Here is a 27998-nt window from a genome sequence, read left to right as displayed (position 1 = left end):
TCCCGCTTGTCCAGACTGCTTATAGAGCAACCAAAAGAGATGACTCCTTGTACAAGGCAAAGTCACTGCACGAAACACTAAATGGTTCCTGAAGACTTGTGGTGGCTCCCTTGAAAAAAATTTTCTTTGCAGTTTTGCTTTCCACAATAAGCATATCTCCAGAAAACAGAAGATACATAATCAGATTCACAAACGAGGAAATAATTTAAGTCTCAAACAGCTGAGACAGGGTGAAGATGGAGTAAACAGGAAGACAAACCTGGTGTGTTGCAATGGAGTCAGCTGTTCACAAGAAGAATTTAAGTGACCACAGGCAAAAAACCACCTGAGAACTCATCATACGACAGGAAGATGATTTATTTAATACCACACAGCAAACCTCTTGGCATCAAACAATGCTATCCTCATGTCTGTAGGCAACACAGTTTTCCATAATGAAGTCAAGATACAAACAAATAAAGAGCCCCTACTTGCATTTCTGCTTAAGCCTCCTGTCATGTACTGTCTCAGTCCCTTTCTCATTTATCATACTTCTCTTATTTGCAATGCCATCTCAGTGATTTGATCATGCACAGTCCTTGCAACCACCCCTTGTCCTTGTTTCCCCACCTTTGTGTGTATGTCCTCTAAGGAGCAGCCATCGTCTTGGTCAAATGTGCTTCTTCAGTGATACCTCCTGGAAGATAACCAGCACTCCTACAGGAGCCAGCAGGATGGTGCCATGAAGGACAATGTGACCAGAAAGTCCCACTGCTTGTGTCCTTGTCCTCCCTCACTTTTTCATGCTTCCTTCCATCTTTCCATCTCCATAACTACACTTTCAGCTCCAGTTGCCATTACTTCTGTAGAGAACTAAGTAGTCTCCAACCTGAGATGACAATAAAAAATAATAACTGAGTCACACAAAGGGGACAAGCAAAAGGAAGAAAAGTGATTCCAGAATTGTCCTCTGTGAGGCTTCTGCTTTTCCCTTGAAAATATCTAGCACCCATGAAAACCATGTAGTATACTAATAACATAGGCCTGACAAAGTCTGGCAACTTCTGTTTCACTTGATGAACAGATTAGACGATTTGAAAAGCTCACTCACGAACACTTCATTGTTGAATACTCCTGAATGTTTTCATCAAGATGCAGGGCCCGCTCCCCATTTCACTGGCAAGGACTGAAAAGCAGAACTGGAACCACAGGTTTTCAGACTCCCCTTGCATCATAACATGCGCTTCAGTGGATTCTCTAATTCACTGTCAAGTATAATCAAAAATAAGTAAAACAAAAAAACTTTTCAAATCAATTTTGCATATCAGCTTCATACAGTTTTTCTGAGGGGTCACTGTATTTTTTCCTGTGTGCATTTGATTATAACTAGTTCATGAATATATCAATCTACCCTGGGACTTCTTCTCTATATAAAACTAACATTCAAGCCTGCAACAATAAGTATTTAAATAAAATCTCCAGAACAGTATGTTTTTGACAAATATTCAGCAAGTCCCACACAGAGAATAAACAAGTTGAAATGACAGATCCCTTGCCACGTTCAGCTGCACTTAGAATTCCTGTTGAACACTCATGTATTTTCTCTCCTTCCTATTGGCTTTTTTTGGCTTTCTTTCCTTTTTCCTGCCAGAGCAGACAAAGCAGATGCAACAAATTCTGTCCTTCACTGGCAGAAGAGTTTGCATCCAGCAGAACACTCGACCTTGAGAACCCCAAAGAGGAGCCCATGCTCCCGACTGTCACTAGTCTTCTGTCGAGGGCAAGAATCTGTGAATAGATGTTGGCAAGCGAGTGTCTCTTCTCGCCCTACAGAGAATTAAAGCTGATGATGACAATCTTCTTCTGCTATCAGACAGTCCTTTAACTCAGGGGGCGGAGGTCCATGCTGTGCAACTGAAATGTTCAAAACCCTGTGATGGTTCATACCCAGTCCTGTATTGCTGTATGATGGAAATCTCGTTTTCAGATACTTTGTTTTAAATTTAGGAAATGGCACACATACGTTCAGGCACATGTGCACACCCACTTGCAAAGAACGTTCTTGTGGTTTCAAATTCAGCAAAAGCGTGCAAAAGACATAAATGTTTGGATATAAGATGACTATGCAAAGTTTTCATGCAATTACAATACAGTCCCTAGCTGACTAATTTAATTTGATTTTTTCAACTCCCGAAGGATTTTTTACAAGGTCTCGTATGCTATTTCATTCTTACTTTTTATCGTAGAGTTTTGCCTCTTTTTTTTTTTTTTTAAAGTTGAAATATTTGCAGAGAATGAGGACAGTGATTGCAAACACGAAAGGGTGTTGAACGTTGCACACTCAAAGTAATCTTTATTCATGTGTCTATTTTCTGGCTCCTTGATATGTTATCTGGGGGTCTGGTTGGCAGAAGCACACAAAAAGCAGCTGCAGACAACAGTGGTGCCGCACTGTGAACGCAGGTTTTCTCACATTATGAGGTTTTTCTCAATATCACATATGGGCATCCAAAACTAACAGCCCCTTTCAACTTTCTTCTTCCCTCAGCTCCCTTGCTCCAAAGACTGGAAAACAGCACCCCAGTTCAATGCACCACGTCATCTGAAGACAAATTAAAGGGGGAAGTGTTCAGATCCATCAGTGGCAAGCACTGCAGAAAAAAACAAGTGGAAATGATTCATGCTGTCCTCAGAGCCGGGTTTCATTAGCTCCCACTGATAAGGAAAGGGGATGTGTCCTCATCGGTGATGGTAAAACAAAATACTGAACAGCTGCTCATTAAATGGACGCTGTGTATCCTGAGCCCTGAAAGGAGGCATAAAACATACAAGATAATGTAATTAAAGACTACCAGAGCACAGGTGCACAAACCACTAAAGGAAGTTGCCTAGGCAGTGTTAATTCGGGCATTTCTTCCTTTTCGAATGCCTGCTTTTGTAACCCTGTTACTATTCTCCAACCATAGGTATGATTGCGTGTGCCTATGTAGCTTTTATCTACAAATGTAGCTGTAACGCTGTCTTCATGAGGTTCTTAATGACAGGTGAATGATGAGCATAGTTAAGAAACAATTTCATAGCTTCTACATCCAAATGGGGCGATTATGAACATTCGTCAAATAAAACAGACCAAAGAGTTTTACTCAAATGGATGTGATTATGTGCAATTACGGATATCACCTCTTGTCCTCGACTAGGGGCTTTGTGTTTTCATCGCCACAGTTTAGATGGCTGCTGGTTAAACCAGTTCACACACTGCTTGACCCCTTTCAAAGCACAGTCTCATGGGACAGGGCTCAGGCTTCAAACCCTCCACACACACACACTCCAGGATCACCTTTTCCAATGCCAAAATTCAGCTTCCCTGCCTGCTGCTACCTAACCAGCCTACCATTCCTCCAGACATTACATCAAATCATAAAGCGCTTCCCACTGCAGCACGAGGCTCACGCTGCTTCACTGTCACGGCTGCATAATGCAAACAATTTCCTCTTCTCCAGCTCACTGATCCCCATTGCAGGCAGGGAGAAATCGAGGCTGTCTGAATGTCAAAGCAAATGTACACGGCTGTAATACATAGCTGAGATCCATGATGCCTCTCAGGGTTGTTTCTCTAATTAGTTGGTGGAGAGATCAGAAGAAATGACTTGAAAGAAAGCACAGCAGTGAGGGCAGGTAAGGGGCTATGTCAGGAAAGGAGGGAAGATGATGCAAGGAGAAATGCAAATAAGGTTTTTTGGATGTCATGCTTCAGATAGATGCTAAATACACAATTGTAAGGCATTGGGCTATTTTATTAGGCAAGGCATTCTTATTTGACATTAGGGGAGCCCCAAACTTCAGTATAACAGGGAAAGTGTGTTCCCAAATAGCAGGTGAAAAGAGATCTCATTGCACAGAGTATCACAGGTTTGCAGTTATCCAGCTTGTACCCACAGATAGCCACTTTCCAAAGTGGTAAGGATTGTGGGGGCTAATGCCAGCCCTGCATTTTGCATACTTATTTAAGTCAGACAGCAAGCTACCTGCTCACAGCATCAGTTCCTGTTGCAAATCACTGCACAACACACTAAGTCATTCAACTAAATCATTCATTGAAGCCTAACTATCAAGTCCACAGGAAAACGAGGAACAGCTCATGTCTCTCAACTCTGCATTTCTCAGCCACAGAAAGATTTTGAGCTACCCTTGCTGAGAGTATGGTCCATGTTTCGAGATGTTAAAGCCAGTATGTTGGTGACAAAGCAGGTGAGATAAAAATTTACTCTGGCAGCTGGCTTACCAGCCCCAGAGCCCTCCTCTTCCCCTGCATGGCTTCTGCTGCTGCTCTTTCTGCCAAGAACTGAAGAATAGGTTAGGCTTGCACCCCATTTTTCAAGCCCCTCATCCTATCATCCAGGTTCCTGCCTTTCTGCTGTGGTTCTCTGGAGAAGCAGCAGTGTTATGAGTTATATACCTAGTACTGAATAGAGGCTGCCTTTGGGGACAAACAGTTGTCTGACCCGTGAAGTAGATCCCATGTTCCTTGGTCGACACATCAGTTTAAGTTGGCAAGACCAGAGGAGGAGGCAGCAGCCAGCAGTGTTGTAGGATTGTTTATTGACATTTCAATGCATCTGGCACACACCAGTAATGAGCCCGAGGAATGAGGCATGTTTAAACCCAAATCTTAAAACCAAAACCATAATGGCTATAAAAGGCAATTGGGAAAAGGAGAAATAGGGAGCAGTGCAGAGGAAAAAGGGTCAGGGGCACCTACTAAGTCAGCTTTCCCATCAGAGAAGTTGCAATGTGAACACCTACTCTGAGATGTTAACTCCTCTGGGTTGCACCAGTGAGAGGGACACCTGTAGAGTTAAAGGGTTGTTGGGACCAGCTGGGTTTCCCTCCTGCCACCCTGCAAGCAATGGCACATCTGGCCTCTTCCAACACCCCACTGTATTGCACGCTATCTCTCTGAGCCTCTCTTCCCCTGTCCTTGCTGCACTGTGGGGAGCGGCTCACCAGGAATACGAATGGTGAGTAGTGCCTCTCACTGAAATGAAATACAAAATGATCCCACGCAAGCCCAGCCCAGAGGTAATGAAAACACCTTGTGCTGATAGCAGCTGCTGCAGAGGGAAATGTCGACGGTACTACTCCTGCCAGCGATTTCTCTTAGCTGACGGCAACCCTGACCTTTGCTGTGCCCAGAGGCAATTTGTTTTCCTGGCTGCTGGAAAGCTGGAAAGTACCAAGAGACGTTACAAAAATGATGCACGCCCTGACCCTGTCTCATCATCATTTGCCATGAGATGGCTCTCTCCTGAAGGCTGCGGCTGCCAGCAGCTGTGGCACAGCTTCCCGCTGTCTCCATATGGTGACTTACGACGTGGCGTTTGGTGGGGGCTGCTTCTGTTGGACCATCTCACTGCTGAGCAAGGAACAGGGGGACTGCAGGCAGCAAGGTTCACAGATCTCTGCTGTTCCCTTGCTGTTCAGCTAAAGCAACTTTTCTTTAAACTCTGGGTAATAAACAGTGCAACATGACTCCTAAATGGCAGCTAGGAGACACTTGCACCAGACAAAGTTGGTGCCATAGGAAACAAATTTCAGTTCCCAAGAGAAATCTCTTCAAAATCAAACTGGATACCCATTCAGGTCACAGGTATGCAAGATATCCATTGCAAATATCCTTGCAGATGATCAAATCCAGATAGTTCAAGATGCAGGAGAATGCACGATCCAGAGAACAGCTTCTGAAGCCCTGTCACTCTGACTACTGAAATCTTCAGGTACCTAGAAGCCAAAGCATAAAAATACATGTAGACAAAAATCATCACCTGAACTGACCATCTGCATAGTCTGAGGAGCTCAGAGGGCTCTTGCCACCTGGGCAAAACAGCAAGACAAACACCTCCCTTCCGCTGTTCCCAGAGAGCTGGAAGCACGCCCACTGCAGTCACCCGGTGAGGAGATTATATAGGTGTGGGTCAGCGAGAATATCCTGCATACGAGGTAAAACGTGGCTCCTGGCAGACCAGATGAAGGGGCATGAGCCGGTGCTGTGACAGAGCAGAGGGAGAGGCCCTAGCCATCCCACATTGTTCACTCAGAGAGAGGCTCCCACCCATCCACCGCTCCAGCGACACTGGAAAGCCATGAATTAGTTGCAGTGAAACACAGGAAATTCTCCTAGCTAAGGAGCGTCATGGACTGAAACAACGGCTCCGTGGCTCCTGAAAAGGTGCAGAGCAGGGAGGACAATAGGAGTATGAGGAGACATAGGGGAACAGGGGCACCTGGCAGTGCCACTCGGCCCCATGGCTGTCCTCCACCATAGGACTCCAACATAGAAAAGGCTTCACCTCTTGGCTTTCCTGCCCTGACTGTACACCTTTCTCAGAAGACCTCTCACTGTTTGCCAGGAAGGATTATTATAACCAAGCCAGCTTATTGCTCACAGGCATTAAGTTTCCAGCATCACCATGCTACAGAGTGTTTCTGGAAAGCAGAGGCTCTCCCCTGACACAGTTGCCACCATCATCCCCAGTCTCATGTATAGGCACACACAGGATTGTGTGAGAACAGTCATGTTAGAAGTTCACCTAACAGAAAAAAATTAAGGAGAAAAGAGTGAAGTCAGTTTGACCAAGGTCAAATTCTTGTTCTATCTTCCCATGAAAGGTGCATAGGGTTTATTTACCATAAGTTCTACCTGGGCAGGCAGGAACACCAACAGCCATAACTGCAGTTGGAGAAATGTTTGATTAAACTTCACCTCTCCTAAAGGAATTTTGAGTCCCACAAGAGTCTTTTTAAAGTTTGGTTTTTTTTTCTTTTTCTGATACATCAGTTTTGATTGCAGGTATTGGATGGGCTGCTCAGCTGCCAGATCTATGTAAATCAGACCTTCCATGCTAAGTCAGCCTTCATCCCACTTACCAAGGAGAAATACAGTTCTGCTGGAATGACTTTAGTGTTTTTGCTTATGGAAGCAGGACTCCAGCAGTATATGAACAGCAAACCCTGCCAACACTTCCTTTCATCTCTGCTGATGCTCTTCAGCCCATGTTGTGCAGTGACCATTACTACATCTGAGTCTACTCAGCACCCTCCCCAACTCATGAGCTGCTTTCCCTGCTATGTTGGATCATATGCCTTTCCTGCACGACCAAGGTAGCTTTTGAAATGAGTTGTCCAGAGAAAAATATGTAGATCCTTCCCTTGCCACTCCCACATCATCTGTCCCGAACCTTTCCTTACAGGCCCTTGTCCCTGCAGCAACAGGGGAGATCGACACCACCTCCTTCCACGCACTTTCTCTGGCAGAGCTGAGGTAGACTTGCTGTTTCCCCCTTGGGATTAGGAGCTGGAAGTTCTCCAGGATGGTGTAGTCTTTTGTCATTAAACTGTCTCACTCATTGCACAGTAGATCCAGGCAGATCAAACACCCTTGTATTTACAGAGGGCATTGGCACACCTTTTATGTCTGCTATAAAAGCCTTTTTTTGCTTAGACATCTTCTGGGAAAGAGCATGTTTGCTTTAAACAAGGGAGCACGTAATGGGAAAGTGTTGCATCACTTTCTCTTGTTTATATTCTTTTACAGAAAAAAGGTGAAAGAGGTGGTTTTTTTGAGGGATGGGTGTGTCACATTTTCCTGGACCTTTACCAAATGTCAAGTAATTGGTGAGCTTTTAAAAAAAAACCCAGTCTACTGCCCCTTGCTGCTGATGGCCTCTTCACCCAGGGAGAGCAGTGCAGGCAGAACAGGCATCCATATTGATCCGCTCTGTGATTAAGTACTTGAGCGCTACAGAATACAGAAACAGAAGACGGGGCTGCTGTTTAATTGCTTCTAATAGTGGTGCCTGTTGGGACGAGGAACAGGCTAGGGAATGACAGGTGAGAAAAGATTTGTTAAATGAAAAAATAATGTCTGCAACATGGTGCACTTATGAACGTTGGACCTGAGCTGGAACCCACAGGACTTATATTCAAGCCCAACGAACTGAACTCCCGAGCTACTTCAGTAAGAAACATTTGTTACCTTCCCTACAGGGAGACTTTTTTGCATGCATCATACTCAAGGCCACCTTTTGCTTGCCAAGACCTGCCGTGGCCATGCTCCCCTTTCAAAGGATCCTGAGGGTCTCTCTGTGTCACAGTCTGCCCTGTGATGCGTGACCAAGACACAGTTCACTCTCCAACACCAAAGCAAAGAAATGACGCAGGGGAAGGGGATTTCTAAACTTCTATGCATGAATTGGGCCGCATATCTTTACAGAATAGCAGGGTCACAGCAGAACAGCGTCGTACCTCCTACAGCGAGCAAAGTAAGAGTGTGTGTCCCCAAGCCTCAGAAGAAGGAGGACATGTGCAGCCTCAGATACTCACCTAGCTACCTCACTGCATGGAAGTGCATCAGACTCCCACTGAAGCTAACAGAAGCCTGCTATCAATATCATTTTGTTTTTCACCAGTGGAGAGGAGTTTTAAAAGGGACCTAGAGGTCCCTTTTAAAAAAGAAATAATGAAATAGAGCCAAAAAAAAATAAGGCTTTTGCTACTCAAAGTTTGGCTTTCTCAGTACCGATTTCAGTGCAACCTACATGGGGAAAGAAGAACCTCCCTCATCTGACAGCCTAAGGGCCAGCGCTTCTGCACAAGCACTTTATTATTCCCTGGGAACAAGATTGTCGTGCAAACACAACTGCCTCCTGGAAGCTCCCAGAGCTGAGGGGGCATAAGTATTCAGCAAATAAGCACAAACCTATACATAACAAATCTGCATCTATTCAAGATGAAGCCGGGCTGCTGGCTATCCACATAATACAGCATTCATGCCTACGCAAACCACTGTCATATTGCTGGCACTTTTATGCGATGTCAGAGTCATGTACAACTAAATCTGTATAAAATCAGATAATCCGCTCCAAAGGAAAAGCATAGAAATTGAATGCAGCTTGGTGGGGGAAGGGAAAAGAAGGTTGCAGAAAAAAACGAACAGAAAACAAATGTAAGCATATTCAAAAGACTCTGGCATTCTTGTGGACTTGTAGCGGGAGAAAAAGGAAGAAATAACACCCATCCCACTTACAGTGTCTAGCCATCCGTGGTAACTTACGCTGCCTGTCACCAATTTCCCCCATTTCCTCTTGGTCAACTAAATGCTGCATCATTCCCCGTCAGACCTACATTAAAGTGGGACTGCTCTCGGTACTGATTTCTGCAATTCTTTGACCAGCTTGCTCCTGCCCACTTGTTTATCTTGCCCACTGCGCCCAGCAGCTCCCACCCAGGCAAGGGTGTTCCCACAGTGATCCAGTGCTTTGCTCCCACACAAGCAGCCACGACCGTGTGGATGCCTGCAGCTTAGTTTCTCATTTTCTCAGGGTCTGATTGATCTGCAAGTTGTAAGTTTATTTGGGAAAGGAACATGGGATACTTTAATTGGGCATCAGAGATTTATGTCTGATATATCATTTCCACCGAGAGTTTTAGACTGTCCTGAGCCAGCAGCAGGTGCAGAAAAGGCTATTCTAAGTCAGGCCAAAGATGAAACTGCTCCAGTGTCTTGTCTCTAATAACTGTCAATAACTAACACGGAGGTGAACAGCATAAGAAGAGGATTAAAATAGAGTGACCCTCTCCCACTTACACTCTCCTACCTTCTGGCAATCGGCTGTTCAGAAGTTTTCTGTGACGTTATCGCTCTGTGCTTAAAAAATAGCCTGTGACAATTTCTTCTATAACTTTTTCTAACTGCATTTGATCATTTGACTGCACACAGTGCATGCAGTTTAGTGGCAGCCTAGACAAAGAGTGGTAGAGACAGCGGGATGCTGTGTCTGTACTTGAGATTTTATTCTGCGTGAGACTGAGCAGTGCGTGACGCATGCTATGCTGGCATTGGGGAGGTGAGTGGATACCTGGCAACTTCTAACTGAGGTAAAAACTGAAATTCACATGAAGTACCCAGACTGCAGACGCATTCAATTAATTTCATTAGACAAGGGATCTCCCCCAGGCTAGAAGGCTTCAAAGTGGCGGAGGAGATAAATTATCCTTCCAATTCAGACTCATGGCCATCCGCCACCTGGGAGCCTGCTTGGATTATTATTAATTTTTTCCCCCTTGGTAGCAGCAGAAAATATCTGTAAATAGATTCAGGAAGAGGGGACATTTCCAGAATGTAAAGTCCGAGCTTTCCCTTGATTGCTTTCAAACTTGACTCTTGCAACATCCTCAATTTCCCCCTCCCTGTCCAAGCCTATCAGGTTTTTCTTGATGTTTCTGAGGACTTGTTTAAAAAGAGTGCCAGATATAATACTACCTCATCATTTCCTCCACTAGATGTATTACTTTTGGGGTCCAGAGTACAGTGGTTTTCACTGACCTTACAAAGAGACAGAGATAAATAGCCTTTAAGGGGAAAAGTTAGCGTTCTGTCATAAGATGACATCAAAGAGCTTGGTAAAGCACAAATTGATTTGAAGTTAGGAGGACAGCATAGATGTGGAATGACAATCAATAGCTGTAAGAAAGTATTGTTCCATTTTTCAAGACACAGAAAAATTCACCTGCACTGATGCACAAGGTATTTCTAAACATATTTCTTCTACAGATGGTTTAAGATCAAAACAGTGGGAAGGAAAAAAACAAGAGAGGGAGGTATTTTTTTCAGAAGCTTCATAAACATCTTCCCATGTATTTCAGGATGAGACAAATCCTGGGGGAAAAGAGAGTGAAATTCTCATCCTATTCTGGCCCACTCACATTAAAAGAATAGGCCAGGCTAGAGCTAAGTGGCCTGACATGTTCACATCTACTCCCAGCACTGCACAAGACAGCCGGAGAACGTTCCTTGTAAGAGAGATGCGAAGAGAGACCAGGAGATCAAGCGAAGGCTGTGTCCTTGGCCTCTGTAGGACTGTGATGACCCCAGCAAGTGCTGGAGCCCAGGAGACAGCCTGCGACAGCAGCTGCGTCTCACAAGTCTGCTGGTACTGCGCTGCAGAGGAGTTCTGCTCCCGCATCAGCAGAAGACAACAAGGCAAAATATAGACGTTAGGGTTCATACTGCAGCGTAGAAACGCCAGAGGTGCTGGCCAGGACTGGAATACCCTGGTGCTGCTCAGTATCACAGAAAGCACTGCATGGGAGAGTTTTGCTCTTAAACATCTTGCAAATTAGGCAGATACAAAGGAAAACAAGGGGGTCTGAATATAAACAAAGTGCTCTGGGGACAGCAGACATATTCCACCTTTTCTCCCTCTTGCTGGGATAAATCTAAATACATTAGACTCTCCAGATACTGGAGGGGCGAGAAGCGTGGACACACGGACACACACACTTCTGGTGTTTGCCTCAACAGGTGTTCAAAGACTTCAGTCAGTAAGAGGGCTTAGAGGCAGGGCTGCTGCAAGCTCTCTCCCTGCCTTAGATGAACAAAACCAAAGCAGCCATTCTCCCTTCTTCTCAGCACTGGTGGTACCCTACCGACCTGCTGGGCAGGAGCTGCCCCGTGCTGCTCTGCAGGAGGCGAGCAGGGCAGCTGCCTCTGGGGTGGCCAAGCCACCTGTCCCGGCACATTCAGTGCCTGAGAGGAGATTAATTATGTCCCTACATTCCCTGTGGGAACTGACACAAAACACAATTGTTGTGGTTTACGGTCCCCCTAATCCCATGTCCCACTTCCCCTCAAGGCTGCAAGTGTATGATCTCCAGGGAACCTTGAAATGGGGATCAGTTTTGCACTGGTTACATGTGTGTCATATCCATGTCTTCTACATTATGATAGCACTGCAAGAATTTTGTTTAATTTTTTAATCCTATGAGCTAAATGGCTGCTGAGGACATGGGAGAGTAAAGCAGTTCCACCCTCCATGATTTTGTCAGCCCTGTACCACTGCTTTAGACTGTGCCTGAGAGGAGGTCTAACACATAGGCAGGTTCCAGAAACCGAATCGTTTGGCTGCAGGCTAAAGTGCAAAGTCCAGGAGAGAACGAAGGGGAGCACAACTAAAGTGATGACGAACAATAGGAGGGACAGTTTCCCAAGTCACAGATAGACTACACAGTAGAGGAGGATGCTACGGTACCAGGCATCAGCATCTTGCCCATCAGACAACTTCCCTCCCACTTGTGCTCCCAGGACAGGCAGAGCCAGGTCTTCTCCTGCCAGACTGGCTGCCACTGTCGGTGTGGTCTCCCTGCAGGAGGCAGGGAGAGGTGGCAGCAGTGGCTGCTGCATTGTGCCAACAGATTTGTTGTCTCCGTCCCCACCTCCCACTGGGCATCCGCATACACCCGCACATATATGAGCGCACACACACATACAAATGACGAGGATAAGCTGCCATACATTAATAGCACTATTAGTAATATGTAATAGAATTGTCAAAGCCACCCAACGCTGGCATAATAGGTAATTCTTCATCATTAACAGAAACTGTCAGCAGAACAGCTACCCGCATCCAAATGTTTAATTTTCAGACTGAGGAAGCACAAAGCTCTCCATAGGCTGCTCGGCAGGGAGGCGACCCCGTGGCCAGTATCTCTCAGAGGCATTAAGGAAGTGTCATTGGCAGAGAAAATGGCAAGTTGATATCGACCAGATCAGAGCTAATCTCCAGACCCCAAAATGAGACTTTACTAACCTGTGAAGAAGTTACAACTGCAATAAAAATGAAAAATAATAAGCACTTTCGTTGTCAAATCCCCTCGTCCCAGTCAGGAGAGCAGCATGGCAGCACTGGGACAACTGCAGTGCCAGGTCAGCTGCCTTGAATTCTCCATGCACTTCCAGGCTGGAAAAGGATTCAGAGAGTCCATGCTCCTTGCAGTTATTAATATCGCAACTGCAACTCGGGGCCCCGGCCAAGGCCCCATTCTGTTCATGTCATGGACACCACCTCAGATAAAATGCTGGAGACTCAACCAGAAGCCTCAGCAACTCAAAACACAGGCTGCTTCTACCTGAGCTCACGCAAGCCCCAGGACCTGCTCCCAGGCTGCAGCCCCGCTGCCACTTCCTTGGCGTGCCTGGCATGCAGGATGGCTCTTGCAGTGTGTCCTGTGGCGAATGCTGTGGTGAAGGCTGGCAAAAGGACATCTGTTTGACCATCAGGCATGGGGTTTATCCCCACCGGAGACTGCCACCCAGGGGTGCAGTCAGAAGTGCAGTCGGGTAACAGGTGGCAGATGGGATCAGAGCAAAACAAGGAACCCTTAGCAAGATGGGCAGCAATCTTGGGGCGTGCAGGAATATGGCTCTGAAAATTGAGATCATCAGTCAACACAAATGGCTGGAGTCCCTTAGCTGCTCAGCAGACTGTCACAAAATTGTTCCCAGTGCCCAGCTGGTGCTGCGTCATCAATCCACCATGAGACAGCACAGGACAAGAGAGACAATCTCTTTCTTCTCTGAAAAACCTCTGGGAGTTACGTTATCCAGAGGCACGTAACAGACATCAGGATGCAGAGTTTTTCCCAGCGTTTCCCAATGAGCAGCAGTTCAGCACAGCAGCAGGACTCCCCTTGCTGCCCTGCCCTCCTCCAGCCCCTCTAGCAGCTGTACCACCACTGTAGACATTTGTTATGGGAAATCAGAAATCAGCTGAAGAGTGAGAGGGCGAAAACTCACCAGTTACAGTCTCGTGGGCTGTACTACATGAACTTTAAAAAGCAGTGTGTGACAGGGAGCAGGGCATGCCCCTGCCCCATGTTCAGTGGCCTTCCTCCCCTTTCAGAGCACCAGTGCGGCTCCCCCAGCCCTCCTGATGGGTACCGCTCTGCCTCCCTGTGCCATGCTGGGCTGCAGTCCCTGAGCCTCCCGTCCTCTCTTCCTGACTGCTTTCTGCCTGTGACTTTCTCAGATGCCTTCTCACCCTCAACCACGCAGTCCCGAGCCAAAGCACAAGGAAAGTGTTGTGTTTCCTCCAATGTTTTCTCCAGTCTTTTCTGACACCTGGGCAAGATCATTCCCTCTCTCTTTGGGGCTCCTCTTGAGACCTTACAGTGATTTTTTTTTCCTCATCCTATCCTTCTCTGCACTCTTTCTTCTCACTTTTAATAGTCGTTTCCTCTCCCCTCCCTTCACTTTGCTTTCTTTCCAGCTTTCTCTCCTCCTCATTTCCTTCCCTGCCTTCCCACTTTTCAGCTGGGTACACAGCAGATCTCCTTTGCTCTGTTGAAATCTCTCCTGGATATGTACCACGAAAACAGGAGACAATGAGAGGAGAAGGTAGTGCTCCTGTTTAGCTGGGGGGGGGTGGGGGGGCGGTATGGATTTTTATTTCTTCTTTTCTTAGTTTCTTCCTCCCACTCCCAGATAAAGAGAACTGCTCATATTAATGCAAGCGGGGATAAAATTAAACTGAGAATGAAAATGGCAAATATATTTACCTGACTTCTCGTAAATGCAGCTGATAGCATCACAGGATCTGCAGCATGGAATCCCAGCAGCTTCTGGGGAGGCTGGGGAGAGAAGATAAAGAAAAAGAAGAGGGGTAAGTTGTACTTAGAAATGAGAAATCACTAAATTATAGTTCCAGCTAAATACTTTCTATAAAAGCCATTTTACAGAAAAATAGATATTTGTCCAGAGAAATGTCCTTTTCTTTATGTTTTAAGGGTGTTATTGTAAAAAAAAAAATAAATCACAACCAACAAAAACAAAAAAATGCCCAAACTACTGGGCAATTTCCAGAAGAGGAGAAGGAAAAATAAAAAAAAAAAGAGAAAGTGGTTGTTTTGTAAACCAAAGCATTTTAAGCTTATTGGAAGACAATACATTTCATGGCAGACACTAAAATGCTGGGTCTTTTTTATGCTGTGTGTGAAAGATATTTAAGGGTTTTGACTCATATGCTGTCCTTTAGCTATCTACAGGACCCACTTTTGCTCTCAGGACCATGCAGGTGGCTGCAGGAAGGGTGCATCCATCGCGTTAGCAGCAAAAGCACGCTCCCGCACGCTCACCTGCCCAACTCTGGGTACCGCTGTCTTTTCCCTGAGTCGTTAAGAAATGGGATCAAAACCTACTGGCAAGGAAAAGGAAGAGGACCTGCTGCATGGAAGGTGTGAAATGTTGGACAAGGGAGGAGCGAGGGCAGCCTGCGGGGCAGGCGAGAGTCCTGTACACGCTCAGGGAGCATAAGAGATAGCAAGGAAGAATGGGAGCTCCCAGCAGGCACTCACACCACAGGTCACTGATGATGGGGTACCACCGGGATGTTGGGATGGGAAGGAACGGACTGCCCAGGAAAAGACTGGCAGAATGAAAACAGAGAGAGGACTACACATAACCTGACTCTGAAGTCCCCCCCCAAAAAATATATATGAAAGAAGCCAGTCTGTGAATTTCCTTAAGTGATGCAAAGACAAAACCAAGGCTGAGGTCATGAGAAAATGCTGCTGCACCCCATCTCGCCAAGGAGAAGCTGAAGCTTGGCTTTTTTGCGTTTACAAATTAACAGAGGCAGCAAAAGGGCAGAACTGTGGCTGGCAGCAGGCAACAATATTCATCTGGCATTAGAAACATTAGAAAAGGAGTGGAGCAGGAACAAACAGTAACCCAGGTTGTTCAAATGTTTGGGGGATTTGTTTCAAACAGTGAAGGAAGATGCTCATGGAGCCACTTTTCTGGGCTTGATTGCAATCAGCAGGTAGCTACTAGTTAAAAATCTCAGCTGGGAAGTCATCTGGGTGCAGTAATTCTGACATGCTGGCACCCTCAGTTCTTTGAAAGAGAAGCAGAACTAGCAGGAGCCCAAGGAAAATGCAGACTCTGCCTCCCAGACTCCAACAAACTCAGCAACATGGCAGATAAGGTCTCCTGAGAAGGGAATTTAAGCATAGAGGAGAGCAAGAAAATTGGCAGCTACTGAGAAAGACCACGTTAAAGCACAATGGCAACTTATCCTATTGTGATAGAAAGATAGGAAGCAGAATAAGAGACCATTATAGCTGTGTCAAGAGCTCTTTAGGGACCTGAAAATCAAAAAGAAATTACGGAAAAAGTGAAAACTAGACCACAAAGCTAAGGACCAGCATAAAAGAACAGCATAAAAATCAGAAATGCTAAAGCACAAAATTAATTACAATTAGTAACGGGCATAAAGCCACAAGTAAAAATGCTAGGGTATCAGCAAAGGCAGAAAAAGAGAACATACAGGCTATTATTTAATGGGAAAAGAGGAAACAATGGCTGATATAGAGAAGGATGAAGTAGCCTGATCCATCTCTGCTTCAGGCTTCAAAACATACTTCAAAATTTAATTTGAACAAGGGGAGAGAAATGCAAACCAGAAAGAAAAATAATCTTAAGATAAATGAGATATGGTCTAATTATCAGTGTCCTCTGAAATCCTCAAGCATTGAAGGTACCAGCTGTAGAAATCTCTGATCTGTTCAGAAATCATCCCTGAAATTCATGGTATAGGAAATATCCCAGAAGACACAGGAATGGCAAATACAATATCTTTATTTAAAATAAGGCAAAAGGAGAAGATGGAAAAATGTAGACTAGTCAGTCTCCCTGGAAAAACACTAGCATGGACTATTACCTGATCGATATAAAAAAAACCCAAAGGAAAACCACTTGATAAAAAACAGCTCAGCATAATGAGTTTATCAAGAAAAAAATCATTTCAGTTGTTCATTTCAATGAAAAGGATGTCAAATCAGTTGTTCATTCCAGAGAAAACTAAATTTCCTCTTTGACAAGGTAACTAGCTTCGTGGGTAAGGAAGAAGTAGTTGAAATATATGTTTTAGCAAAGCTCTCGATATTGTCCCTTACGGCCATAAGCAAACCAAGGAAGTACAGTCTACCTTAGCAGTACTTCAGTTTTTTGGACCTTTGAGCATAGCTGGCCATAAATTCCCTTGCAAACGCTGTCCGGCCTTAATTCCCTTGCAAACGCTGTCCGGCCTTACCATCAAACTTTTAATAGGAAAACATTCATAATGAAGAATGCTTCCTTGGGTTGACTGCAGACCGTGTGCTATGGCTTTTGCGGCTCATCAGCGATGCACAGGTGATGGCACGGGAGTCACTGGCCTAGATGAAATTGACTGTCAGTGCCACCAGGTAGGAAAAAAAACTCAAACAGACAAAGCGTCAGTGATTAACTACCAGTTTAAGATTTCATCTGGATCCCAAAAGAATCTGCCCCAGCCCTGGATCTGTTCCAGTTCCTCATCAGTAACTCGAACAAAGGAAGAGAGTGTGCCTTATAAAACCTGCAGATCACTCCAACGTAAGAGCACATTTGGAGAACAGGACCTGAATTCAAAATACTCTCAATAAATTGGAGAAATAGTCTGAAATCAACAAGCCACAATTTAATAAAGCCTTCAACAAGATATGAAACTAGGAAAAAAAGAAAGGAAATGCTGAGACATCAGCTAGGGAATAACTGATAAATTAGAAGCGTGTATTTGAGGATGCAGTGAAATGCAAACTCAAGGTGAATCCGGTCTCATTTTGGCAACTCTTACTCAGTGTCGCCTGCAAAAATCATGAGGAAATCTCTCTGTGCTAATCCACCCCAGTGAGGGGTGGGCTGGTGTCTGGTATCCAGGTCTGTGCACCAGACATGAAGATCAAAGCAGATGGAAACACAGAAGACAGCTGCAAGAAAGACAAAAGCTAAGGAAGCACGGCACCAGAGGAGATGGTGAAGGACACAGCATTGTTTGGCCTGGAAAACAGGAAAGGTACTTGTTAGAAAAAGTTGTTAGAAATAGGTTTCCAATGGAAATTGACCTCTTTTTTTCCCTTTGGGGGGTTTTGATGTTTAAAATATAAATTTAAAAAAAAATACATTCTTTCATCATATCTGTTTTAGAGCTTAGTGGAGGGTTGGATTCCTCCTCTATTATTTTCCCTCACCCTACTGAGGAAAAAATATGGGATGATGAAAATGAAAAGAGCAGGTGAACAGGAGAGAGAAAAGTCACAAAGTTAGAACTAAAAACTTGTTATCTTGTCAATTTTCAAAGGTGGCTGTTAAACAATAAAAGATAAAATCAAAATAATTGTTATTTCCTCTTAATTAAAAAAAAAAAACACATGAAAGAAATGGGAATACTTTCTATTATTTTCTATGAAGGCATAACTGGGTATTTTCCACCAACTCTGGATGCTTTAGCCCTTCAGCTGCCTCAAGAGCTAAGATTATCCACCTCTGCCACCAAAGAGAACTGCAGGTATGACAGGTCCCTCCCCATGACACTCTCCTCTCTGCTTCCTCCCAACGCAGGCTGAGACTATGTCGGCAGTACCACAGTAGGGATTTTTTTGTGTTGCTCTGTATTGACTCGGCCACCCTATTAGCAACAATATAGTTCCTCATCGGAGCTAATGCATCATCTTTGATCATCCTCCTAGTTTACATTTCTCATGTCTTTTATTCACATCTCACAACCCTCATTATTATACACATTTCCAAACTTTCATCTCCCAAAGGGCAGAGAGGGAATAACAGGGAAGCTGGAATTTAACAAGATTTGGCACTAAGCTTTGATTTATTGAATCAAAGACCAGGGGGAAGGAGCACAGAGAAAGGAAAGGGCAGGAGAGGAGTAGCGCACAACAATAATTTGCAAAGATCTTAGGTGCCAGCAAAACCGTGATTGTTAACAACCAGCTGCTTTCTGCAGTGCTGATGGTGAGGCGAAGTCCCTCCAGCCTCTCTGCCCCACAACTTCCCCTGGCACATGGAGGCAGGCAAGCAGCTGAGATGGAGCCCAGCCAGCAGCTCGAGGGCTGTCACCCTTCCTATGTGCAGATACGGACACCCCCTTGGAAGGTTTCCCCTGCCCAGGTTCAGGAAGGTTGGGCTATTTCTCGCCCCCTCCACCACGTCTCTCTGTGGGGTGACACTGCAGGCACAGCCTGGCTCGGTCTCCCTCTCATCCCACCTCCCTACTCAGCTGTGTGGGAAAACTACTGACCTCTTGCCCCTCCTGCCATGTCCCCCCTTTGCCTAAAAAAGCAGCTCCATTGGTCAACAAGAGCAAGGTCAGCCCAAGGGGAGGGAGCCCTGGTGCACCCCAACACCAGCTGCGCCACAGATGCACAAGGGGTGCTCAGATGGGACAAGAGAGGATAGCTGGTCTCCACTACCCTCCTCCCACTGCCCAGCAAGGTTGCTGCTGGCCCTGAACAGCTGAAGATGGTGGTTTTGACATAAGTCCGTCCTCCAGAAGCGTGCCAGAACAGCAACGTTTAAGGTCCTGTGCAAACCTCCTACTCCTCTCCTGATAGGAACTGTTGCTCCCCACAAAAGATTATCTCCAGCATCGCTGGCTTCGGTCACCCCTTCCACAGATGAAGGATGCCAAAACTGAGCTGCCCTTTGAAGTGCTGCCTGCTCCAGCTAAATGAACAACAAAACTGCCCAACAGTTTGCAGTTGTGAGGACAGAGGGGGCAGCTACTAGGCGCTCACTGAGGAGTCACGAAGGGACACAACCCTATTGCTCCCCGTTGCACAGCTATCTGCCATGAAAAAATAATAATGCCTCCTTCTGCAAGAGCCCTCTAGCTGTTGGCACCTGCAGATACACAAAATGCTTTGGAAAAGACAGACACATTTCCCAATTTACAAATTGTTACCGAGAGCATTGGAGGTGCAGGCAACCAGCCTGCACGGTCAAAGAAGGCAGAAGTCAGCATAAATTTATCAAAAGCTTTGAGACCCTCTGTGCAAATGTACTAACCATGTGCAAAACAGAAAGGATAGACTGAGCACGGGAAGAGATGGCATTACTGCTGCTTGTGTTGTATCTGTTTACTGGATAAACAAAGGACTCCTGTAGATAAACAAAAGATTTTGAGTCTAGCACTTTTCCCACTGCCAGATTTAGAGATAAACACACAGATGAAAAGGGTTTCTTAGAATAAGCTGGACTGTTTTGGCTTTTGGCACTGGAAATGAGAGAGATTTGTGTCAGTGGGGCTCCAGAGTACATTAATCCTTTATAAATGTTTTTTAAATAATACATGTGCCCTGAAAGAACATGTGAGGACTGCCTTATTAAACTGAGATCTAAATTTAAAGGCATATTTGGGGAAAGGCATCATTTATTAAACCGTTGCCAACACCTTCCAGTCGTGCAGGACGCCTGTAGCACAAACATCCCCTTCCTGCCCTGCTGGGTCCCTCGCCAGCCCCAGCGAAGCCTGCGCTACTCTGCTGAAGCAGAAGGGCAGGGAGCTGCATGGCCCCAGGCCACTGGGATGGTCTTCCCGTGGCCACTGCCAGGCCAGACCAGTGTCCCCAGCACAGGGAGCTCCTGCCAAGCCTCCCTGCCCAAGGGCTTGGTGAAGACCACAGCAGCAAGGGAGAGAGAGAGCAGCAACCTGTGAAGTCCTTGCTTCCCCCAACAGAAAGCCAGTATCTGACAAAGCGTCTATTAAGACATCCCTGTGACTTTTGCCATGACTTTTATAGACATCAGTTTTGGCTTCTGAACTTCTGAGCTAGCAAACTCTGTAAAACACGCTTGCTTTAAGCACCTGGACAATTTCCATGCTTAAGGCAAACTCACAGTAAGTGTTGTGCTCTGTCAGGGACCTGTTGACCTACCTTCAGAAGCAGAAACCTGTATGTCCAGAAGCTGGGGTCTCCGGACCGACCCTACCATCCATCGCAGGCCCCAGGCAGGTGCTGGGCTGATCTCTTGTAGGTGACTCCAAAACCAAAGTTTGGTCCTGACAGCACTGTTCTGCCCAGATGAGCTCATTGATGCCTGATTTCATCTTTTCCAGGGCACAGGTGTGTACACATGGGGCTGTGTCTGTGCACCTCAGGTCTGATCTGCAAATATGTCTGCTTTTCAGGTATGGAGTCTTCCTCTCCCTCACTGTGGTTGCGGGATGCTTTAGCAAAAGGGGATGAGGACTACCTGCAAATACCTTTAATACACTTGTGCTTTAAAGAAGCCCCAGAGCGGCAAAGGTTGATTAAGATCTGGTACCCTTGGGAATTAATCTAGATGGAGATGTGGATCTTCTAACCACTGCTAAGCCACGCTGGCCCTTCCCCTTTAGTTCTGGCATGACCATCAGGAACACCAGCCTCCTTTTCCTAGAGAAGAAGCCTCTGGGCAGAGGGTGCATTTGGGCTGCTCCAAGTGCTTAGGCTTCAACCTCACTGTACTGGAAGATGCACTATCCCTGTTTTATTCTCCAGAGGAGATCAGAGCAGTTAGCACCCGTCCTCCCTCCATGAGGCCATGGCAGGGTAGGGAGCAGAGCATCAGTGATGTGAGTTGCAGACCCGAACCCCTACCTCCTCCCCTTGGACCGCCACAGGGTCCATCTGGCCTGGGGCTTGCTGCCGGCACCAGGCATCCTGGTTTACCTGCTCAGCGACAACAGTTTTGACAGCCTTTATTATCAGGCAAACAACATCAAGGCCCAACAAAAGCATCAAAAAATAGAGACAGAAAAAGAGAAATTCCTGACATGGCCTAATTTGAGGTCTAACACCAAACAGGTCTGCAATAAATTGGAAATTTTCTTCACATCGCAGAGATCAATAAATGTAATTATTTGGACTTAAACCTCATGAATTCTGAAGAGCTTCTTGGATTACTTGGAGAATAAGTGCTATTTTATACGATGTCAAAGCTGATCAGAATAACAACGCTCACAGCAAAGACCCCATCAGTGGGAATGAAACCTTACAGTTCCTCACTATGCCTCGCTCTTCTTAAAGGAACATTGCCAGGGCAGAAATCACGTTAAAAGAATTGTTGCCTCCTCTCTGGAGCTGTTAACAAAGCGAGCTGGGCTTGTAAACCTCTCTTCGTTCCAGTATCCATCTCTGATCTTAAACCTAACACATTCTTCAAATTTCATTTGTTTTCCTCAGTGACACCGGCTGTTCAGGCTTATGCTTTCTTTAAGATGGATGGTGAAGTTAGACAGGACGGGCTGTCAGAGATGGGGCCCAAATCCAAAGCATATTTCCACGGACCTGCATTCTGGGATTTGAGAGAAAATAGGATCGGCATCCAAGTCACCCTTGATATTGGAGAATTAAAACGTGAGCAGCAAGCTAAGTCAGACACCAAACCCATCCCGATTTGCTCTGTTTCCAGGACTTTTACGTACACTGGTATGAATCAGGGGTAATTCCACTAAAGTCAAGTTACTGCTCAGCTGGAAAACTGGCATTAGAGGAGAATTTCTCAGGCCCTAGGGTTGAATCACTTCTACTTCCCATTAATTCTCCCCGGTTTTCTGGCAGTGCGCAATGTGGCTGCACTGAGCTCACAGCAGTACAGGACAAAGTCTGAAACAAATTCGTTCCCAGCGGCAGCCTACCAGCCCAGAATTCTATGCATTTTAACCAAGGCTGCATGCTGGAGCCAAAATGCCATCCTTAGCGATCACAGTTTTCAGGCTGCACTTGCCTCAGATGCAGTAAATGGAACTTTAACCAATTTAGATGGTGCATGACCTCGTCCGAGCAGAAAAAAACAGGTCAGGCTCTCCTGTGAACCCTGTGGCTGAGCAGCCCCTTCCTTACTGCCAAACCCATGTGTCCATCTCCGTGCACCACTCCTGGGTCATGGCACCCACAACCAGCCTGAGTACAACCCGATAGCCGCTGTTAGGGCTCTAATGTAGATTTATATATATTCTAGGTCAGCATTTGAAACACTGAAGCAGAGACAGACCCCAGACCCTGGATTTTACAGTTTCCGCAAGACAGGCTTCATGCCACACTGTGTGCAGAGAAGGCTGTTCTTTTCCATTTAACTAAAAGGTGGGGGGAAAGTGCATCCCAGTCCTTTGGCTAGAGCCTGAAGAAGCTGTCACTCCAGATGTCTGGAGGCTGCATGTGCAGTGAAAGGGGCTGGTCAGGATAGGCAGAGTTCTAATTATCCCAGTGAGCCTTCCTGCTAGAAATAGAGATTACCTTTGGTTTTGTCAGCCTGGTCCAGAGCAGTTTCCACACTAAAATAAGCGGCAAAGTCCACAAAAGAACTTTTTTAACTGGTAGAAACAATGTCATTGGCTTCATTCACCCACCCCACCTGGCTGCAAGGACAGAGCCAATAGGCAAAGAGCAGGTCCCCGTGAGGTGATGAAAAGGGAAGATAATGCCTGGAATTCCCCACGCTTCAGGAAACAAGCTGGAAAAACCTTCAAAGCAGGAATAAACTTCAAGGAGAAGTAAACTAAGCAGTGCCCTTCCTTTGCATTTCCAGACGCTACAGGACAGGCCACCTTACAAGGCTGCTTCTGGAGGTGGACCCATATTGTGATGTGGATCCTGCCTCTTCACAGTGCTACGGAGAGTTTTTACAGAGACGGGAAGAATGATTTTTCTTGGCAGGACCAAGCCAGGCAAAAGGAAAGGGAATTGATTTACTTCATGCCAGAGCCTTTATCTACCCCAAGAAGTCCAAAACAGATAAGATATTGGGGTAGCTGACGGTCGCCCTAGCTTCCCTTCCTTGGGGCTGGACATAGCTGTGTGGTTTACTTCTTGGAGCCAGCTCTCAAGACGTCACCCACTGCTTGTAAAGTACCAAGGCTGTGCCCAGGCTGCCAGTGAACAGAGAACTAGCTGGCAGCTCCCAGCAATGAGCTCTGTGAAGCACCCATTTTTCTCTGACACAGCTCTGGGACGCCTGGCGCTATATTCATTTCATCTCAGGTTTCTCATCCGAGAAGTGGAGCAGGGAATGCTTTATGGGGCTAACTGAAAGACTCCTGCTGCCCTTGTCCCTGGGCACAGTTAGAACACTGACACTCTCAGCGCAGGTAGAGGCAACTCCTCCATGGAGAGACACCAGGATCAAGGATTCTAGAAAAAAACAGATTCAAAAGAAATGTTAAGACAAGCTCAGGAAAGAACAGTGTCTAAGTAGATAACATTTCTCCATAAACCACTCCGGCAAAACCACTCTGTGCCTGGTGTCTCTGTTGGTTGCGCTAATTGCTCTTATAAGTCATCAGCTTATCACCTACAACTGCATCTGATAAGTCAAACAGCCTGTAACACTTACTTACAAAAACCCTCAGGAAGCAGGAAAACAAATAGGGTAAGGCTAAACTACTGGAGAGGAAAAGGATGCTGATTTTCTTTCAGTTTTTAAAATGGGAGCCCAAAAATGCCACAGGTAACCAACCGAGGAACTACCAACCTTCTGCACAGCACCAGTTTTACTGCATTGATCATATTCCCTCCAGACATGGGCAAATGTTTCTTGCAATCAGAGAAATGTGGAAGATGATCCATGAGCTGACTGAGCAAAGCAAACCGGGTTCTCTCCTTGGCAGCCCCAGGAGAGATGCGGAGCTAGGGCCTGACTTCGCTAGTGTCACTGAGACAGGAGGTAGGTCCAAGATGTGACAAAACCAGTAATATCAACATTCTGATAAAATTAAAATATGCCAGCTGCTACCTGTCATTAGGTGTTTTATATTGTTAGATACCCACAAGGATGTCCAGCTGCATGAAAGCGATCAGCTTTCCAAAAACCCTGGAGATGGTGAGAGGGAAGAAGAACATTCCCCCTCTCCACCCACACCGTTCTTTGTTTCTGGGGTTGGTTTGTTTGTTTTCTTCTTTTTTCATCCCCAGACAAGTAAATTGAGTATTTCAGCAAATCGTGACAGAGGATCATTGGGGGATAGACTTCAGGAACATCTCTGTATGTGTGTGTCACACTCTTATTTCTGGTATTCCTCTTCTACATCTTCTGTTTCAACCTGTCTGCATTACAGACAGATATTGCTTTCTGTTCTGTGGAGAGCATTACGGTTGTAATTGGAAACCTCAAGAAATTTTTCTTTCCTCATCCTCTCTCAAGAACAGCTGACAATAGAAACTTTGATGCCAGATTGTCATTCAGATTATGGGAAAGGAGATATAGCTATGGAAACAACATGGAATTTTTTTTCCCTTCCTCTCTTCCTTCAAGTACCGTTAAGAGCTGGTAAAGAGGCGGCATTAAAAGCCCTGAGTAACTGGGACTAGGGTGAGTGCAGAGATGGTAGGTAGAAACAGATACTGTCATTAAGTGTGGTTCAATTTTAAATCCAGACGATTTATATGCAGTTGATTTTCTCTTCCAATTCATTACAGGATGATTGTGCTCCAGGTCCCAGCTCAGAAGAGGAAATGTCCTTTCATAGGGCATTATCTCCTTCCAGCCATGCTGAAACCACACTGACCATATCTGCCTCATCATGCCACCCTTCTATGTGTTGTACCACATAGTATAAACTGAGATATTTTTTCATCTGGGACCAATAGCTATTTTACAGAACCATATCATATCATAGAATGGTTTATGTTGGAAGGGACCTTAAAGACCATCCAGTTCCAACCCCCTGCCATGGGCAGGGACACCTCCCACTAGACCAGGCTGCTCAAAGCCCCATCCAGCCTGGCCTTGAACACCTCCAGGGATGGGGCATCCACAGCTTCCCTGGGCAACCCGTTCATGTGTCTCACCACCCTCATAGTGAAAAAATTATTCCTGGTATCTAATCTAAATCTGCCTTCTTCCAGTTTGAAGCCATTACTCCTTGTCCTGTCCCTACACGCCCTTGTAAAATTTTGCCCTATGTCTCTGCAAAGCTTGGCCATCGTCACCACAGACAAGGCCACAGGCAGGGTCTCCTGGATGCTTTTGCTCTGTGAACAGGTGTATTTCATCATCCTGAGAAACTGCAGTAACCATTAATAATAGTGATGGATATTTGATATTCCTTCTTTCACTGGTTTCACCATCTTGTGCTAAAAGTCTCTGAGGCTGTGAGGGGCAAAACAGAGCAAGAGTGGAGCCTGGAGTGGATCCTAATGGAAAGGTCAGCCCAAGGGGAGGGATGGCGAATAAATTTTCCTGGGTAAAAAGAAGGAAAAGATGAAGTGGAAACAAAGGTATAGGAAGGATTACACTTCAATGAAAAAATAAATCCCCAATTTAATCACTGGGGCATAAATACCTTGTTGTATGCAAACTCCAACAAAAAAAAAAGGAGGCAAACAAGCTTTCTGTCTAGCTGTGGTGGACCTCTCTCTTATATAGCTGAAATGTAGCATAAAGATTGCACGGAGGCAATGAGGAAAGCACTATGTAATAATGGAGAATTTTCTAATGCCGGGCGGGAAAGATAATTTCATCATGAAAGAAGAGAGGGGAAGTGAGGAAATCTCCCTGCATCACTGGCCAGCTTAGACATTTTTTGCAGTACTTTTTGTACTGATAACTTCTCATTATAAGTTCTGTCCACTTGAAAGATAAGGAGCTCTGAGCTGGGCATCGTGTCCACTCTCTCTTCAAACCAGCTCAAAGCCCAAGCTGTAACCCATCATGCTGTACTTCTGTATCGCATGTTTACAACAGCCTGCCACGCGTGCTGAGCACTTTCCAAACACTGAAGAAGGGTGGAGCCAGACCTCAAGATCTCATAGTCTGAGAGAAGATGACAGAGGTTAAGAGAACAACAATTTGCAATTTAGGTTTAAGGCTCATTTTATACTCAGGCCAATTTTCATCACTTTGGCAATGTAAAGAGGACTTCATATAGTAAAAAATGCAATTTATTATTGTTTTATGGCTCCTTTACATTTTCAAGACAGCAAAAAGAACCTTTCTATAACCAAAAATCAATCTCCAATGTACAGATCTGTTCAGTTCAGAGTAAACAACTCAGCAGAAATGTGTCTCTAAAAGGATGCTAACAGTGGAACGGGAAATGCTACCATACATCCAATGTTTCCACACACCTTTGGCTTTTCCTGCCTTCAGGTGTGCCCTGGGCAGACTTTCTAGCCATTTAGCTGGGATTTCTGCTTTGCTGGCAAAGCTGAGACATGCCCTCTCTGCTCAGCATCTGCACTTGATGCTACTCTCTCTGGGATCGGCGCACGGAGAGCTCAAGCCCTGGGCTGGGGAACGATCTGCATTATGCACGCAGCCCGCTGTGGGCTTCCATGTGGATGATAGACTCACTCTGAGGACAAATGCACCCTAACGTGAGCACGCAGGATGATGTCTGCTTGTACACCCTGGGAGACAAGCGGCCAGCACCCAGAGCCGGCCGGAGGAGGCAGGTGTGCAGAGCCTCACCTGGGGCTGCTGGCAGGTTCACAGGGAGCTCATTCATTTTCCCATGGAAAACGTTGGGAAAACATTTCTCTGTTCAATTACCTGTGCAGATCTGGTGATTGGGAGTTGGTCTTTTCCATGATGATTGACAACCCTGGTCATCGCAGCCCCCGCTTTGTAACGCCACTCTCTCCAAAATCCTTCCCACACACCTTGCTCCATCCATCCCAGGACCAGACACACCACTGCCCTGTAGCCAACCCGTGATCTACCCCTGCAAAGATGGCACTTGCTTCACGGCTCAGCAAGCCGCGCAGAGTGAGGTTTATTACTGATTCATGAGACTGTCATGTTGCGGCCCAGATTCCCACCCCCCAGTTTGTAAATCTGCGTAGCCAAGCCCTGTCTCAGAGCATTTTTCCAGCATACGCTGCTGTAGTAGGTGCGGGTGTCAGCACGGGATCCTTGACAAGAAACAAAAGATTTTCGCTGGATTCTCTAATGCAGTGATTCATCTTTTTTTCAGGTTTCATCTATTATTAATTGTTATTATTATTTTTATAATTTGTTAAGCACTTACAGCATATTTCTCCACACACAAGTCTAAATTATGGTCCCGATCTCTGAGAGGCTGTATTTTAAGTAGACAGATTTTTCTCACAAACTGCTGTGAGCTCATCATAATTTCTGCAATATTTACAGTATGTCTTAAAGGCCTACCACCTAGGTCTTCAGCTTTCTTTTTAATTTTAGGGACATTTCTTCTCCATCTTTTTGCAACGAGATAAAGCAGACTTAGAAATCTAACAGGTCCTAATAAAACAAACAAACAAACAAACAAAAAACCCCCACCTTTAGTGTTTTCTTATTAGTCATGTGATTTCCCAGCCAATCTTATGAATCTTCAAGAACTACAGAAGACTCATGAGAAAACCGGTGAAAG

The 27998-nt window shown here is 45.6% G+C and overlaps 1 long non-coding RNA gene across 2 annotated transcripts; it reads right to left on the bottom strand.

The window, feature by feature from the left end:
* Positions 1 to 34: 34 nt before the first annotated feature.
* Positions 35 to 23596, bottom strand: LOC128907778 (uncharacterized). Of its 2 annotated transcripts, XR_008465733.1 has the most exons (4): positions 20563 to 23596; positions 14371 to 14442; positions 1091 to 2785; positions 35 to 868 (listed from the first exon to the last, which is right to left on the bottom strand). It is a non-coding gene; the product is annotated as an uncharacterized LOC128907778 (long non-coding RNA). The 2 variants fall into 2 exon arrangements; XR_008465732.1 differs by having other exon boundaries at positions 35 to 2785.
* Positions 23597 to 27998: the final 4402 nt, after the last annotated feature.

The sequence above is a fragment of the Rissa tridactyla genome, chromosome 3, assembly GCF_028500815.1.
Source record: "Rissa tridactyla isolate bRisTri1 chromosome 3, bRisTri1.patW.cur.20221130, whole genome shotgun sequence".
NCBI classification, from domain to species: Eukaryota; Metazoa; Chordata; class Aves; order Charadriiformes; family Laridae; genus Rissa; species Rissa tridactyla.
The sequence above is the reverse complement of the archived record's forward strand: the minus strand, read 5'-3'. Positions and strand labels throughout refer to the sequence as shown.